At 46.0% G+C, this 15033-nt stretch overlaps 1 pseudogene; it reads left to right on the forward strand.

The window, feature by feature from the left end:
- Nucleotides 1-377: 377 nt before the first annotated feature.
- On the forward strand, nt 378-12336 carry LOC135535211 (immunoglobulin-like domain-containing receptor 2; annotated as a pseudogene).
- Nucleotides 12337-15033: the final 2697 nt, after the last annotated feature.

The raw sequence follows: 15033 nt of genomic DNA on the forward strand, positions 1-15033 counted from the left end.
AATCATGTCCAATCAATTGAATTTACCAGCGGTGGACTCCAATCAAGTTGTAGTATCAGACCTCAGGATAAGACCCAGATGCAGACAGTTCGAAATAACAAAAGTGTATTACAACAACGGGGGCAGGCCAACGACAGGTCAAGGGCAGGCAGAGGTCAGTAATCCAGAGCAGAGTCTGAAAGGTACAGAACGGCAGGCAGGATCAGGGTCTGGGTCAGGCAGAGGTCAGTAATCCAGGACCGTGTCACAAGGTACAGAACAGCAGGCAGGCTCAGGGTCAGGGCAGGCAGAACGGTCAAAACCGGGAAAACTATAAAACAGGGACTATAGCGAAAAACAGGAGTATGGGAAAACGCAGGCAGGCTTGACGAGACAAGATGAACTGGCAACAGACAAACAGAGACCACAGGTATAAATACACAGGGGATATTGAGGAAAATGGGCAACACCTGGAAGGGGGTGGAGACAAGCACAAGACAGGTAAAACAGATCAGGTGTGACATGTAGAGACATCTAAAGGATGATCAATGGAAACAAGATGGACCTGAGCTCAATTTTGAGTCTCATAGAAAAGGGTCTGAATACTTATGTAAATAAGGTATTTCTGCTTTTTAAGTTGAATACATTTGTTAAAATTTCTGGAAAACTGTTTTCGCTTTGTCGTAATGGGGTGTTGTGTGTAGATTGATGAGGAACACAATTAGTTAATCGATTTTAGAATAAGGCTGTAATGTAAAAACAAAATGTGGGATAATGGAAGGGGTTTGAATACATTCTGAATGCATTGTTTGTCTCTGTGTGTATTAGAGATAATACAAATATGTCTCTGTGTGTAGTATATAGAATACAAATATATGTCTCTGTGTGTAGTATATAGAATACAAATATATGTCTGTGTGTAGTATATAGAATACAAATATATGTCTCTGTGTGTAGTATTTAGAATACACATATATGTCTCTGTGTGTAGTATATAGAATATAATTATATATCTCTGTGTGTAGTATATAGAATACAAATATATGTCTCTGTGTGTAGTATATAGAATACAAATATATGTCTCTGTGTGTAGTATATAGAATATAATTATATATCTCTGTGTGTAGTATGTAGAATACAAATATATGTCTCTGTGTGTAGTATATAGAATACAAATATATGTCTCTGTGTGTAGTATATAGAATACAAATATATGTCTCTGTGTGTAGTATATAGAATATAATTATATATCTCTGTGTGTAGTATATAGAATACAAATATATGTCTCTGTGTGTAGTATATAGAATACAAATATATGTCTCTGTGTGTAGTATATAGAATATAATTATATATCTCTGTGTGTAGTATATAGAATACAAATATATGTCTCTGTGTGTAGTATATAGAATATAATTATATATCTCTGTGTGTAGTATATAGAATACAAATATATGTCTTTGTGTGTAGTATATAGAATACAAATATATGTCGCTGTGTGTAGTATATAGAATACAAATATATGTCTCTGTGTGTAGTCATCATTCTGTCATAATGATGGTAGTCGATTAGATCAGTATCAGCAATGTACTCTCTGCATGACATACTGTAACAGGAAACACTCTTTCCCTTTCCTGCCTGTAGCCTAGTCCCCTGACCAGACTTCCTGAAGAGTTGAGAGGATGTGTGTGTGTGTGTGTGTGTGTGTGTGTGTGTGTGTGTGTGTGTGTGTGTGTGTGTGTGTGTGTGTGTGTGTGTGTGTGTGTGTGTGTGTGTGTGGAGGGAATACTCTGTGTGCGAGGGAATACTCTTCCAAGCAAAAACAAATACCACTTCCTACTCTAGAATGTTTTTACATAGAAATGTAACTTTCATCTCTCTCTCATCTCTCTCTTCCAGAATGGGCCTTTGTGGGCTCGGTAGCCCTGGGTATTATCCTGTTCATCTTGCTGTTTGGTGTGTGTTGGTGCCAGTGCTGTCCTCACTCCTGCTGCTGTTATGTGTCCTGTTGGTGCTGCCCTGAGACCTGCTGCTGCCCACGACACTGTAAGTTCTGCGGCTTCCACTGGAGATCATACCACGTTAGATCAACTGTTGTAGTAAACTAATATTGTAGCATACTACAGTTATTGTAGCATATGTCACTCATTCTACCAATCCACTACCACCTTTTTAGTGGATATAATTTCTACTACTGTAGAATTCCCAGAGCACCTGTGGAGTGTGGAATACCTGAAGTATTACCTGTGGAGTCTGGAATACCTGAAGTATTACCTGTGTAGTCTGGAATACCTGAAGTATTACCTGTGTAGTCTGGAATACCTGAAGTATTACCTGTGGAGTCTGGAATACCTGAAGTATTACCTGTGTAGTCTGGAATACCTGAAGTATTACCTGTGTAGTCTGGAATACCTGAAGTATTACCTGTGGAGTGTGGAATACCTGAAGTATTACCTGTGGAGTCTGGAATACCTGAAGTATTACCTGTGGAGTCTGGAATACCTGAAGTATTACCTGTGTAGTCTGGAATACCTGAAGTATTACCTGTGGAGTCTGGAATACCTGAAGTATTACCTGTGGAGTCTGGAATACCTGAAGTATTACCTGTGGAGTCTGGAATACCTGAAGTATTACCTGTGGAGTCTGGAATACCTGAAGTATTACCTGTGTAGTCTGGAATACCTGAAGTATTACCTGTGGAGTCTGGAATACCTGAAGTATTACCTGTGGAGTCTGGAATACCTGAAGTATTACCTGTGTAGTCTGGAATACCTGAAGTATTACCTGTGGAGTCTGGAATACCTGAAGTATTACCTGTGTAGTCTGGAATACCTGAAGTATTACCTGTGGAGTGTGAAATACCTGAAGTATTACCTGTGTAGTCTGGAATACCTGAAGTATTACCTGTGGAGTCTGGAATACCTGAAGTATTACCTGTGGAGTCTGGAATACCTGAAGTATTACCTGTGGAGTCTGGAATACCTGAAGTATTACCTGTGTAGTCTGGAATACCTGAAGTATTACCTGTGTAGTCTGGAATACCTGAAGTATTACCTGTGGAGTCTGGAATACCTGAAGTATTACCTGTGGAGTCTGGAATACCTGAAGTATTACCTGTGGAGTCTGGAATACCTGAAGTATTACCTGTGTAGTCTGGAATACCTGAAGTATTACCTGTGTAGTCTGGAATACCTGAAGTATTACCTGTGGAGTCTGGAATACCTGAAGTATTACCTGTGGAGTCTGGAATACCTGCAGTATTACCTGTGGAGTCTGGAATACCTGCAGGGATGAATGTTCCTCCTCCAGTATTACCTGTGTCTTCTATCTCTCTGTCTTCTCTCCATGTAGTGTACGAGGCAGGAAAGGGGTTGAGGAGCAGGGCTTCGTCCCCCCAGATCGCTGTCTATCCACCCTACTACGTACCTGGGGTCCCGGCCATGGTCCCCATCGCTCCCCCCTCCCTGGTGGACACCACGATGATGTCCGCTCCCCCCTCTGTGTCAGAGAACAGCGCAGCTGGAGGTGGGTACTGGGTCTTAACAATTACCTGTGTTGTCTATTGATGTCCTGATGTTTTAAATGTTATCTAACAAACTGCCTTTTCATTTTTAACTTCATTTAAAGCAGCAATATAAGAAACATACTGATATAGTTGAACAGCCATTTCTTCACCTTGTTGAACGTGTGTGGAAAGCTCATACAGAGCCCAACAGTTTGTCGTAGTGAGGCCTGTCTCTCCTCTCCTGCCTGACAAGTGTTTGTTGTCTCATCTACGTCTCAGTGCGGCCTGTGTACCGGCTGCAGTCCTCTCTGGATCAGTCCTCTCTGGATCAGGACTCTCTGAAGGTGTTGCAGCACGTAGAGAAACAGCTGGCTCTTTTCCACCCGGCCAAGGCCCAGAGCCACGACTGTAAGCCCGACAGACAGACAGACAGACAGTAGACTCTATACACCCTATACTCTACTCTGTCTGAAATCCACTTCTGCATGAGCCACGACTGCCAGACAGCCAGACAGCCAGACAGACAGACAGACAGCCAGCCAGCCAGACAGACAGCCAGACAGCCAGACAGCCAGACAGACAGACAGCCAGACAGACAGCCAGACAGACAGACAGACAGACAGTAGACTCTATACACCCTATACTCTACTCTGTCTGAAATCCACTTCTGCATGTGTCATGACTGTAAGCCCTACAGACAGACAGTTACCATACCTTGTGTAGACTCAGCAGGACGTATAATCTGCTACACTCTGACATCCTCTGTGAAATCAAATCCAGTCAACATGCTTTTTATACTCTAGCTATAATCTGCATGAAATCCATTCTGAACTAACCTCTGCCTACACACTACTCTCTGAAACCCTAGCTTCAACAGTGCTCCTCTTCTCTCTTCTCCTGCAACTGCACAAGCATTTCGCTACACCCGCAATAACATCTGCTAAATATGTGACCAATAAAATGTGTTTGATTTGAAATCATAAAGACAACACACCTGATTCCTCCTACTTCATAAAGACAACACACCTGATTCCCCCTACTTCATAAAGACAACACACCTGATTCCTCCCACTTCATAAAGACAACACACCTGATTCCTCCCACTTCATAAAGACAACACACCTGATTCCTCCCACTTCATAAAGACAACACACCTGATTCCTCCCACTTCATAAAGACAACACACCTGATTCCTCCTACTTCATAAAGACAACACACCTGATTCCTCCTACTTCATAAAGACAACACACCTGATTCCTCCTACTTCATAAAGACAACACACCTGATTCCTCCTACTTCATAAAGACAACACACCTGATTCCTCCTACTTCATAAAGACAACACACCTGATTCCTCCTACTTCATAAAGACAACACACCTGATTCCTCCTACTTCATAAAGACAACACACCTGATTCCTCCTACTTCATAAAGACAACACACCTGATTCCTCCTACTTCATAAAGACAACACACCTGATTCCTCCTACTTCATAAAGACAACACACCTGATTCCTCCCACTTCATAAAGACAACACACCTGATTCCTCCTACTTCATAAAGACAACACACCTGATTCCTCCTACTTCATGAAGACAACACACCTGATTTCTCCTACTTCATAAAGACAACACACCTGATTCCTCCTACTTCATAAAGACAACACACCTGATTCCTCCTACTTCATAAAGACAACACACCTGATTATTCCTACTTCATAAAGACAATACACCTGATTTCCCCTACTTCATAAAGACAACACACCTGATTCCTCCTACTTCATAAAGACAACACACCTGATTCATCCTACTTCATAAAGACAACCCAGCTGATTCTTCCTCGTTTTGTGAGCCAGTCTCACACTATCCGTACATCACCACCTTGTTGATCCTCATCTAATGATTCATTCCTCGAATTCCTCCAATCCTCATCAACTGCTGGTAGATTGTTTTCTTGCTCCGATTGGATGTGTTGGCCTTGTGTGTCAAAGACAGTCTGTAAAAGAAGACCTATTGTAATGTGTCTGCTTGTGTCAGAGGTTTTTCATCTAGGACTTCCTCTCTCTCTGTGTTCTGTGCATGTCCACTGGGTTCTTCATTCACCTGGCATCTTATCTTAGGCCTAGTCACTGTGATACTAACACTGCGATTCATAGTATCCTCAATACAGAAACGTACTCATGTCTCCACCCCTCCTCTCTCCTCCTCCTCCCCTCTCCTCTTCCTCAGCCTGCAGTATCTCAGAGCTCAGTTCTCTCCATGAGGTGGATACAGGGGGTTTCCGTCAGTCTTACCGCCAGATACAGAAGAAGGCCCTGCCAGCCATCCCTGACCACGACCGTGACCTTGAAGACATCCCTGACCTCCATCATCCCTCGTCCTCCTCTCAGACCCGTCGCTCCACACGCTACCAGCACCGCCGCAACCGCAGCATTGAGGAGGACCATCATCATGATAATAACAGCAGGTTTCCAGAAGCGCCTTTAAACTGACTGTGTGTGGAGGGGAGTGGGGGTTGTGTGTGTGGAGGGGAGTGGGGGTTGTGTGTGGGGAGGGGAGTGGGGGTTGTGTGTATGGAGGGGAGTGGGGGTCGTGTGTGTGGAGGGGAGTGGGGGTCGTGTGTGTGGAGGGGAGTGGGGGTCGTGTGTGGAGGGGAGTGGGGGTCGTGTGTGTGTGTGTCTTCATAGGGGTCGTGTGTGTGTGTGTCTTCATAGGGTTTGTGTGTGTTGGTAGGAGTGGGGGTTGTGTGTGTTGGTAGGAGTGGGGGTTGTGTGTGTGGAGGGGAGCGGGGGTTGTGTGTGTGTATGTGTGTCTTCATAGCGGTTGTGTGTGTGTGTTGGGTGGAGTGGGGGTTGTGTGTGTGTGTGTGTGTGTGTGTGTGTGTGTGTGTGTGTGTGTGTGTGTGTGTGTGTCTGCATGTTCTAAGTCCCTAATGAGATGTTATGTCCAGGTGGAACCCTCGTTCAGAGCACCTGCAGCGTAAGGCCTTCCTCCTGGGTGGGAAGTCAGGCTCTCTGGATGAGCTGGAGGAGTTTTCCCAGTGCTACAGACAGAGAGGCCCCAGGGAGGAGCTCACTGTCAGGGACATCAGAGACACCGACCAGGAGTACGAGAGACTAGAGCTGCGGGAACGAGAAGGTGACCGGGATAGGGATCGAGATCGGGAATACTATTCGCCTTCTTACCGGGACAAGATGACAAAACGTGGTTACCGTGACAACAGAGATCGCGATGACCGCGCAGAGACTTGGCGAGAACGAGAAGGCCAAGAGGATTGCCATGGAGATCGTCAGGGAAACCGACAACGCAGTCCGCCACCCTCGCCCAAGAAGAGACGGGGCACGTGGGACAACGAGCTGGAGCAGCGCCCCCCTAAACCCCCCGCCCCTACTCCCCCTCCTCGCCAGAGCCCCCGGGGGCGGGACTACGATGGCGAACTCCTGAGCACTCTTTTGGAGCGCAAGACCAGACGGGGTGGGCCCAGTGACAGTGGAGGTGATAGGGGCAGGGGAGGGGGCGCAGCGAAGAGGACACGCCCCAGACACACCCTCTAAGGGTTCTAAGGGCTCTAAGAAGAGCAGTGGCAGTGGCGGCGAGCGTCACCATAGCCGTTGGCCTAGCAACAGGGAGGTGGAGTTGGTATTAGACTCACGGGGAGAAGACTCTCTACCCCCGTACTGCCAGACTGCGTTAGAGCGGTTCAGAGCCGCTGAGCGCCCCTCCCCCTCCCCTCGCCCCTCCACCCATTCTTCCCGCCCTTCCAACGGAGGCTCCACCCATAGCCACGCCCATACCCTACAGCAGGAGAGAGGAGAGGAGCGGGAGAAGCCCCGGAAAGTGGTGAGCTACATTTAGGGTACACCCAGTATGGGTTCACGTCATACACAGTAGAAATATACTGAAGAGATACTGTACTATAGTTGAGTCTACTTATTTAGGGCAAAGATATCCCTATGTTCATACAGTACTGTAGCTAAGACTGCTTAAAGGGATACTTCAGGATTTTGTCAATGAATCCCTTTATCTACTTCCCCAGAGTAAGATTAACTTGTGGATACCATTTTTATGTCTCTGCGCGCAGTTTGAAGGAAGTTGCTAACTAGCGTTAGCACAATGACTGGACGTCTATGGTAACTGCTAGCAACGCTAGTTAGCATTGGTTTGCAAAACTACTGAATGCAGAGACATAAAATTGGTATCCATGAGTTAATCTGACTGGGGAAGTAGATAAAGGGCTTCATTGCCAAAATCCCCAAGTATCCCTTTAAGGTAAGACAAGAGATAAGCTTATGCCCATTTTTCTCAGGTATGGAGGCTCACCTTAACAGATATACTGTGACTCAGGTGAGAAAGGAATCTGTTATAGAAGTCATTGCACCTGTGCCTCTTAGCCAGAGAGATAAGCAGAATCAGACCATAATAAGAAAAGCTGGAAAACTATCGTCAAGATCTGAACCTGAACCACTTTGCTTACCTTTTATATCGTTCCATTCTGCTATTTTTTTTTGGGGGGGGTTTCTTATTCCCTGGGTTTGTTTTTCTAATCTAATGATTTACAACTGTGTTTATATTGACTTTTATGGATCTAACTCCATTTGTCTGTAATCAGTTACAATTAAAAGGCACAGGTGATTAGATATCACATTTGTTCAACTTAACATATTGACTACTACTACTACTACTACCGCTACTACTACTACTACTACTACTACTACTACTACTACTACTTGGCTAATGCCAGCATTGTGTTCAGCCTTCTAACAGATTTTTTTTTACCTCAGTTGAAATGGCAGAGCCAGGTGAAATCTCTTTGTAACCTTTGTGCCCCCAATGTGACCCCAGAACCTGACCTCACTTATCCTTCTTATTCTGCCTGCTTGCTGCTCCTCTCCCAACTAACTGACAGAGCTTGGCTTGCTGCTCCTCTCCCAACTAACTGACAGAGCTTGGCTTGCTGCTCCTCTCCCAACTAACTGACAGAGCTTGGCTTGCTGCTCCTCTCCCAACTAACTGACAGAGCTTGGCTTACTGCTTCCTCTCCTAACTAACTGACAGAGCTTGGCTTGCTGCTCCTCTCCCAACTAACTGACAGAGTTTGGCTTGCTGCTCCTCTCCCAACTAACTGACAGAGCTTGGCTTGCTGCTCCTCTCCCAACTAACTGACAGAGCTTGGCTTGCTGCTCCTCTCCCAACTAACTGACAGAGCTTGGCTTGCTGCTCCTCTCCCAACTAACTGACAGAGCTGGGCTTGCTGCTCCTCTCCCAACTAACTGACAGAGCTTGGCTTGCTGCTCCTCTCCCAACTAACTGACAGAGCTTGGCTTACTGCTTCCTCTCCTAACTAACTGACAGAGCTTGGCTTGCTGCTCCTCTCCCAACTAACTGACAGAGTTTGGCTTGCTGCTCCTCTCCCAACTAACTGACAGAGCTTGGCTTGCTGCTCCTCTCCCAACTAACTGACAGAGCTTGGCTTGCTGCTCCTCTCCCAACTAACTGACAGAGCTTGGCTTGCTGCTCCTCTCCCAACTAACTGACAGAGCTGGGCTTGCTGCTCCTCTCCCAACTAACTGACAGAGCTTGGCTTGCTGCTCCTCTCCCAACTAACTGACAGAGCTGGGCTTGCTGCTCCTCTCCCAACTAACTGACAGAGCTTGGCTTGCTGCTCCTCTCCCAACTAACTGACAGAGCTGGGCTTGCTGCTCCTCTCCCAACTAACTGACAGAGCTTGGCTTGCTGCTCCTCTCCCAACTAACTGACAGAGCTGGGCTTGCTGCTCCTCTCCCAACTAACTGACAGAGCTGGGCTTGCTGCTCCTCTCCCAACTAACTGACAGAGCTTGGCTTGCTGCTTCATCTCCTAACTAACTGACAGAGCTTGTCTTGCTGCTCCTCTCCCAACTAACTGACAGAGCTTGGCTTGCTGCTCCTCTCCCAACTAACTGACAGAGCTTGGCCTGCTGCTCCTCTCCCAACTAACTGACAGAGCTGGGCTTGCTGCTCCTCTCCCAACTAACTGACAGAGCTTGGCTTGCTGCTTCCTCTCCCAACTAACTGACAGAGCTTGGCTTGCTGCTCCTCTCCCAACTAACTGACAGAGCTGGGCTTGCTGCTCCTCTCCCAACTAACTGACAGAGCTTGGCTTGCTGCTCCTCTCCCAACTAACTGACAGAGCTGGGCTTGCTGCTCCTCTCCCAACTAACTGACAGAGCTGGGCTTGCTGCTCCTCTCCCAACTAACTGACAGAGCTTGGCTTGTTGCTCCTCTCCCAACTAACTGACAGAGCTGGGCTTGCTGCTCCTCTCCCAACTAACTGACAGAGCTTGGCCTGCTGCTCCTCTCCCAACTAACTGACAGAGCTTGGCTTGCTGCTCCTCTCCCAACTAACTGACAGAGCTTGGTCTGCTGCTCCTCTCCCAACTAACTGACAGAGCTTGGCTGAGACGAGCGGGGTCTTTTCACTGTTACACTGGGCCAAATGAGCACAAAGCACAGCTTCCATCACTCTGCACACACGTGACTAACGTGAAGCTCTCTTGCTGTTTTCTTTTAACAGAGCACTCTTCTTAGCAGAGACTCTCTCATAGTTTGATGCCTGGAGAGGACACATACAGACACTGGGAAAGACACTGGGAATCATCCTCTACCCCCCCATCACCCCACACTGGGGAGGAGAGGGGTTCTCAGAGCACACTGGGCAAGCAGAGAACCCCATGGAGAGGTCAGTGACCAGCAGAGGGAATGGCTACCTCTGAGTGACAGGCAGTACAACCACTGGACTGACCACGGCACAGGACTTGGGACGGTCTGATCAGGCTTCAGATACACATCAAGCACCATGACCTAAGTAGAAGAGTAATGTTCAGAGCTGGGACAAAGACCTATGGATGCACAGGACAAATAGCACTGTGTGTGTGTGTGTGTATTGGTGTGTGTGTGAGACGAAGTATGGTGCTTATTCCTGTCTGCTCTTTTGTGTGTCAGAGTGAATAGTTTCTCCCGGTCTTCTCCATTCTATTCTCCTCTCTCACTAACAACACACACTGAATGACGATGTCATTCCGGAGTTTCTGTCACTGCCACCTCTACACAGTGCACGCTCTCTCTGTGAAGTCGCTGAATGATGATGTCACTCTGGAGTTTCTGTCACTGCCACCTCTACACAGTGCACGCTCTCTCTGTGAAGTCGCTGAATGATGATGTCACTCTGGAGTTTCTGTCACTGCCACCTCTACACAGTGCACGCTCTCTCTGTGAAGTCGCTGAATGATGATGTCACTCTGCAGTTTCTGTCACTGCCTGCACCACCACCACCACCACTGCCCAGTCACGGTCGAAGGCCGCCGTTGAGACAACGTTTGGATTCTGTTGTGTGAATGGTGTGGATCCCCCATACCATTGTGTTTTTCAGTGCCATTGTAAACCACCCGTTGGCCTTGCTTGGCCTTGACTCTGTGGATAGAGGACACAGTGTTTCTTAATCATTGTGTTTAATGCAATGATACAATGTGGGTTATACCCAGTAAGTTTGGACTAGAGGGTACTACTAACAGAGCCAGGGAGAGAAACTGGAACTTTAGGGACGGCAGGTAGCTTAGCGGTTAAGAGCGAAAGGTCGGTGGTTCAAATCCTCGAGCCGACTAGGTGAAAAGAAATGTGTTGATGTGCCCTTGAGCAAGGCACTTAACCCTAATCGCTCCTGTAAGTCGCTCTGGATTAGAGCGTCTGCTAAATGACGTACATGTTCTGTGTTGTGATTATGTGCCATCTGTCCTTCAAAGACTGTATTTGGTTTATAATAGTTTTATACATAGTTTATCAACTCTGCCTGTCTCTGTGTTAAGTCATGTTGTGATGACAATGCAGTAAATGATTGTGCAAGTGCAACTGAAAGCACTTGTGGGTATGTCTGTGTGTGTTTAAGATAAGATAACCACGGTGTGTTTAGTTTTCATATCGTTGTGTAAACCGCTAAACACACAACTTTATCTCCACTCATTAGCACTCACACACACACACACACACACACACACACACACTGGCTGTCAACTTACCACAGCTCTTTCTCGCGCCTGCAAAACCTGTTGAAGGATTTGTTACAATTGTTCATGTTTAGTGTTGTTTTTTTCCACTTCTTTCAGTGTATTTATTGTTCATAGCTTTTGTGCTTTTCTATGTTATTTTCTTTCTATGCTTGTTCTACGTCATCGTGTTTCTGTGTTCCATTTATCTGTCTGTCAATGAGACGGTTGTTTCACAGCCCAGCTCCCTGTCTGTCAATGACACGTTGTTTCACTGAGTTGAGGTCATAGGCGACAGGCAACAATGGCTTTGTCTATTTATGATCATCACCAACTGACTGTTACTCTAAGAGATCTGGTAATCACACACACACACACACACACACACACACACACACACTATCTTGGAAAGTGCATGTTGGTGAAACAGCGGCAGAGTAGCCTAGTGGTTAGAGTGTTACCCAAAAGGCTGCAAGTTCAAATCCCCGAGCTGACAAGGTACAAATCTGTCCTTCTGCCCCTGAACAGGCAGTTAACCCACTGTTCCTAGGCCGTCATTGAAAAAAAGAATTTGTTCTTAACTGACTTGCCTAGTTAAAAAAATGTAAAATAAATAAACACACAAACACTTAAGTTGTATTTCTCCTTTAGGTTACCTTGTTATAATAACTTGTACCATAACTGGGGCTTTTTGCAATAACACTTACCATCCATTACAAACTAATGCCTAATGAACTATTTATTATTTAACTCCAGAGACGCAGTTTAACCACAGCCTTTACCTCAAATACTGTTGACCAGGCAGCTTCAATCTGATTCAATAAAGTCTACTTAATCTCCACATCTTCTCCACTGTCCTTCATTCACTTCATAAGGACCTTTTGTCACCCTTTAAGTGTCTTTATGGTTGTAAAGTATGTCTTATAAATCATTGTAGTGAAGTATGTCTTGTAAACTGTGGTATGTTTTATAAACTATTTGTGAATCAACACTTTAGTTATGAAGACTATATCAATGCTCTAGAAAGTCTTAATATAAGTGGGTCAGTTAATTGTTCTGTTTTCTGATACACATGTCCTCTGTTGTGTCTGAGGCGCTGGCTGTTTTCCGCCCGGCGACTCATGATGAGGTTGGGGAGGGGCTGACCACTCAGCTCAGGGTTGTATGTGAGGAATGTGGTTGAGCAAGTCCTTCCTCGGCCTGAGAGTCTCAGAGCTTACACACACCCAGCCTGAGGGGAGTGATGACATCACTTCTATGAGAGGATAACAACAAATATGTCAGCTAGATAACAACTATGTCAGCTCGATAACAACTATGTCAGCTAGATAACAACTATGTCAGCTCGATAACAACTATGTCAGCTCGATAACAACTATGTCAGCTAGATAACAACAACTATGTCAGATAACAACAACTCTGTCATCAGATAGATAACAACAACTCTGTCAGATAGATAACTATGTCAGCTAGATAACAACGTCAGCTAGATAACAACAACTATGTCAGATAACAACAACTGTCATAACAACTATGTCAGCTAGATAACAACTAAGTCAGCTAGATAACAACTATGTCAGCTAGATAACAACTATGTCAGCTAGATAACAACAACTATGTCAGCTAGATAACAACAACTATGTCAGCTAGATAACAACAACTCTGTCAGATAACAACTCTGTCAGCTAGATAACAACTATGTCAGCTAGATAACAACAACTCTGTCATCAGCTAAATAACAACAACTCTGTCATCAGCTAAATAACAACAACTATGTCAGATAACAACAATTATGTCAGCTAGATAACAACAACTATGTCAGCTAGATAACAACAACTATGTCAGATAGATAACAACAACTATGTCAGCTAGATAACAACAACTATGTCAGATAGATCATAACAACTCTGTCAGTTACACCCGTAGCACACAAGGGGTCTGGTTCCTGGACACAGAAGCAGCATGCTTTTAGTCTAGGACTAAGCCTAAACTGGTTCCGGGAAACTGGTCCAAGAAGTCAAACCGCTTCGGAGGTTTTATTTCCATGACAAATAATAACATCTGGTCCATATTGGAAACCCAGGGACAGGATACAACTGAGTACTGAGTAGGAAAGATAGAGTAGCTGCTGTCATCCTCTGTGGATGAAAATACAATAGCAGGAAACCACCAGTGGTAAAGCTGGGCAGGTGCAGAGTAGAGTGGGTGTGCTCATGGGAGAGAAACAATCTGTTAAGGAATTCCTAGATCCACATACCTTACCTACACAGACAGAGACACAGACGTTTGCAAGCATGCACGCACAAAAACACACACACACACACTTCCATTTGTGGACATTGTCTATGAGTACTACCAAGTGGTGTAGTGAGAGTGGTTGGTTGGCCTGGGTGAGAGACAGGGAATGCGTCTCAAATGGCACCCTACTTCCTATATAGTGCACTACTTTTGACCAGGGCAAATGGCAACCTATTCCCTGTATAGTGCACTACTTTTTACTGGGGCAAATTGTACTCTATTTCATATATAGTGTACTACTTTTGACCAGGGCAAATTACACCCTATTCCCTACATAGTAAACTCATTTTGACCAGAGCCCAAAAAGTAGTGCACTACATAGGGAATATAGGATGCCATTTTGGGGCAACCTGGCTCTGCCCTAAGTCCTGTTGTCTCCTCAGAGTTGAACAAGCAGCCTGTCGGTCCCCGGCTGGGGGGAACCAGGGAGCCGCTGGCTCTGCTCTGAGACCTGTTGTCTCCTCAGAGTTGAACAAGCAGCCTGTCGGTCGCCGGCTGGGGGGAACCAGGGGGCCGCTGGCTCTGCTCTGAGACCTGTTGGCCCCAGGCCTGTGGGGCTTTATAGGCTTTACATTCACATGGCAATGTTCTGGGGTCGCATGCTTTCTCCATTGGGAAACTATGTTCACAGGGCAATAAAACACTGCTAAGAGGTCTACACAAGACAGTGCCAAATAACACACAAAACAGGGGGGGGAGAGAGAAGGGGAGGGAGGGAGAAAGGGGGAGAGAGAAAGAAGGGGAGGGAGAGAGGAAGAAGGGGAGGGAGAAAGAAAGAAGGGGAGGGAGGGAGAAAGGGGGGAGAGAGAAAGAAGGGGAGGGAGAGAAAGAAGGGGAGAGAGGGAGAGAGAAAGAAGGGGAGGGAGGGAGAAAGGGGGAGGGAGAAAGAAGGGGAGGGAGAGAGAAAGAAGGGGAGGGAGAGAGGAAGAAGGAGGGAGAAAGAAAGAAGGGGAGGGAGGGAGAAAGGGGGGAGAGAGAAAGAAGGGGAGGGAGAGAAAGAAGGGGAGAGAGGGAGAGAGAAAGAAGGGGAGGGAGGGAGAAAGGGGGAGGGAGAAAGAAGGGGAGGGAGAGAGAAAGAAGGGGAGGGAGAAAGAAGGGGAGGGAGGGAGAAAGAAGGGGAGGGGGAGAGATGCTAAGCAAATGGTTGCTTAGTTTACAGGTGTTAGGCTGATACACTGTCTGCTTAGTTTACAGGTGTTGCTGATATACTGTCTGCTTAGTTTACAGGTGTTAGGCTGAT

The sequence above is a fragment of the Oncorhynchus masou genome, unplaced genomic scaffold (genome assembly GCF_036934945.1).
Source record: "Oncorhynchus masou masou isolate Uvic2021 unplaced genomic scaffold, UVic_Omas_1.1 unplaced_scaffold_461, whole genome shotgun sequence".
NCBI lineage: Eukaryota > Metazoa > Chordata > Actinopteri > Salmoniformes > Salmonidae > Oncorhynchus > Oncorhynchus masou.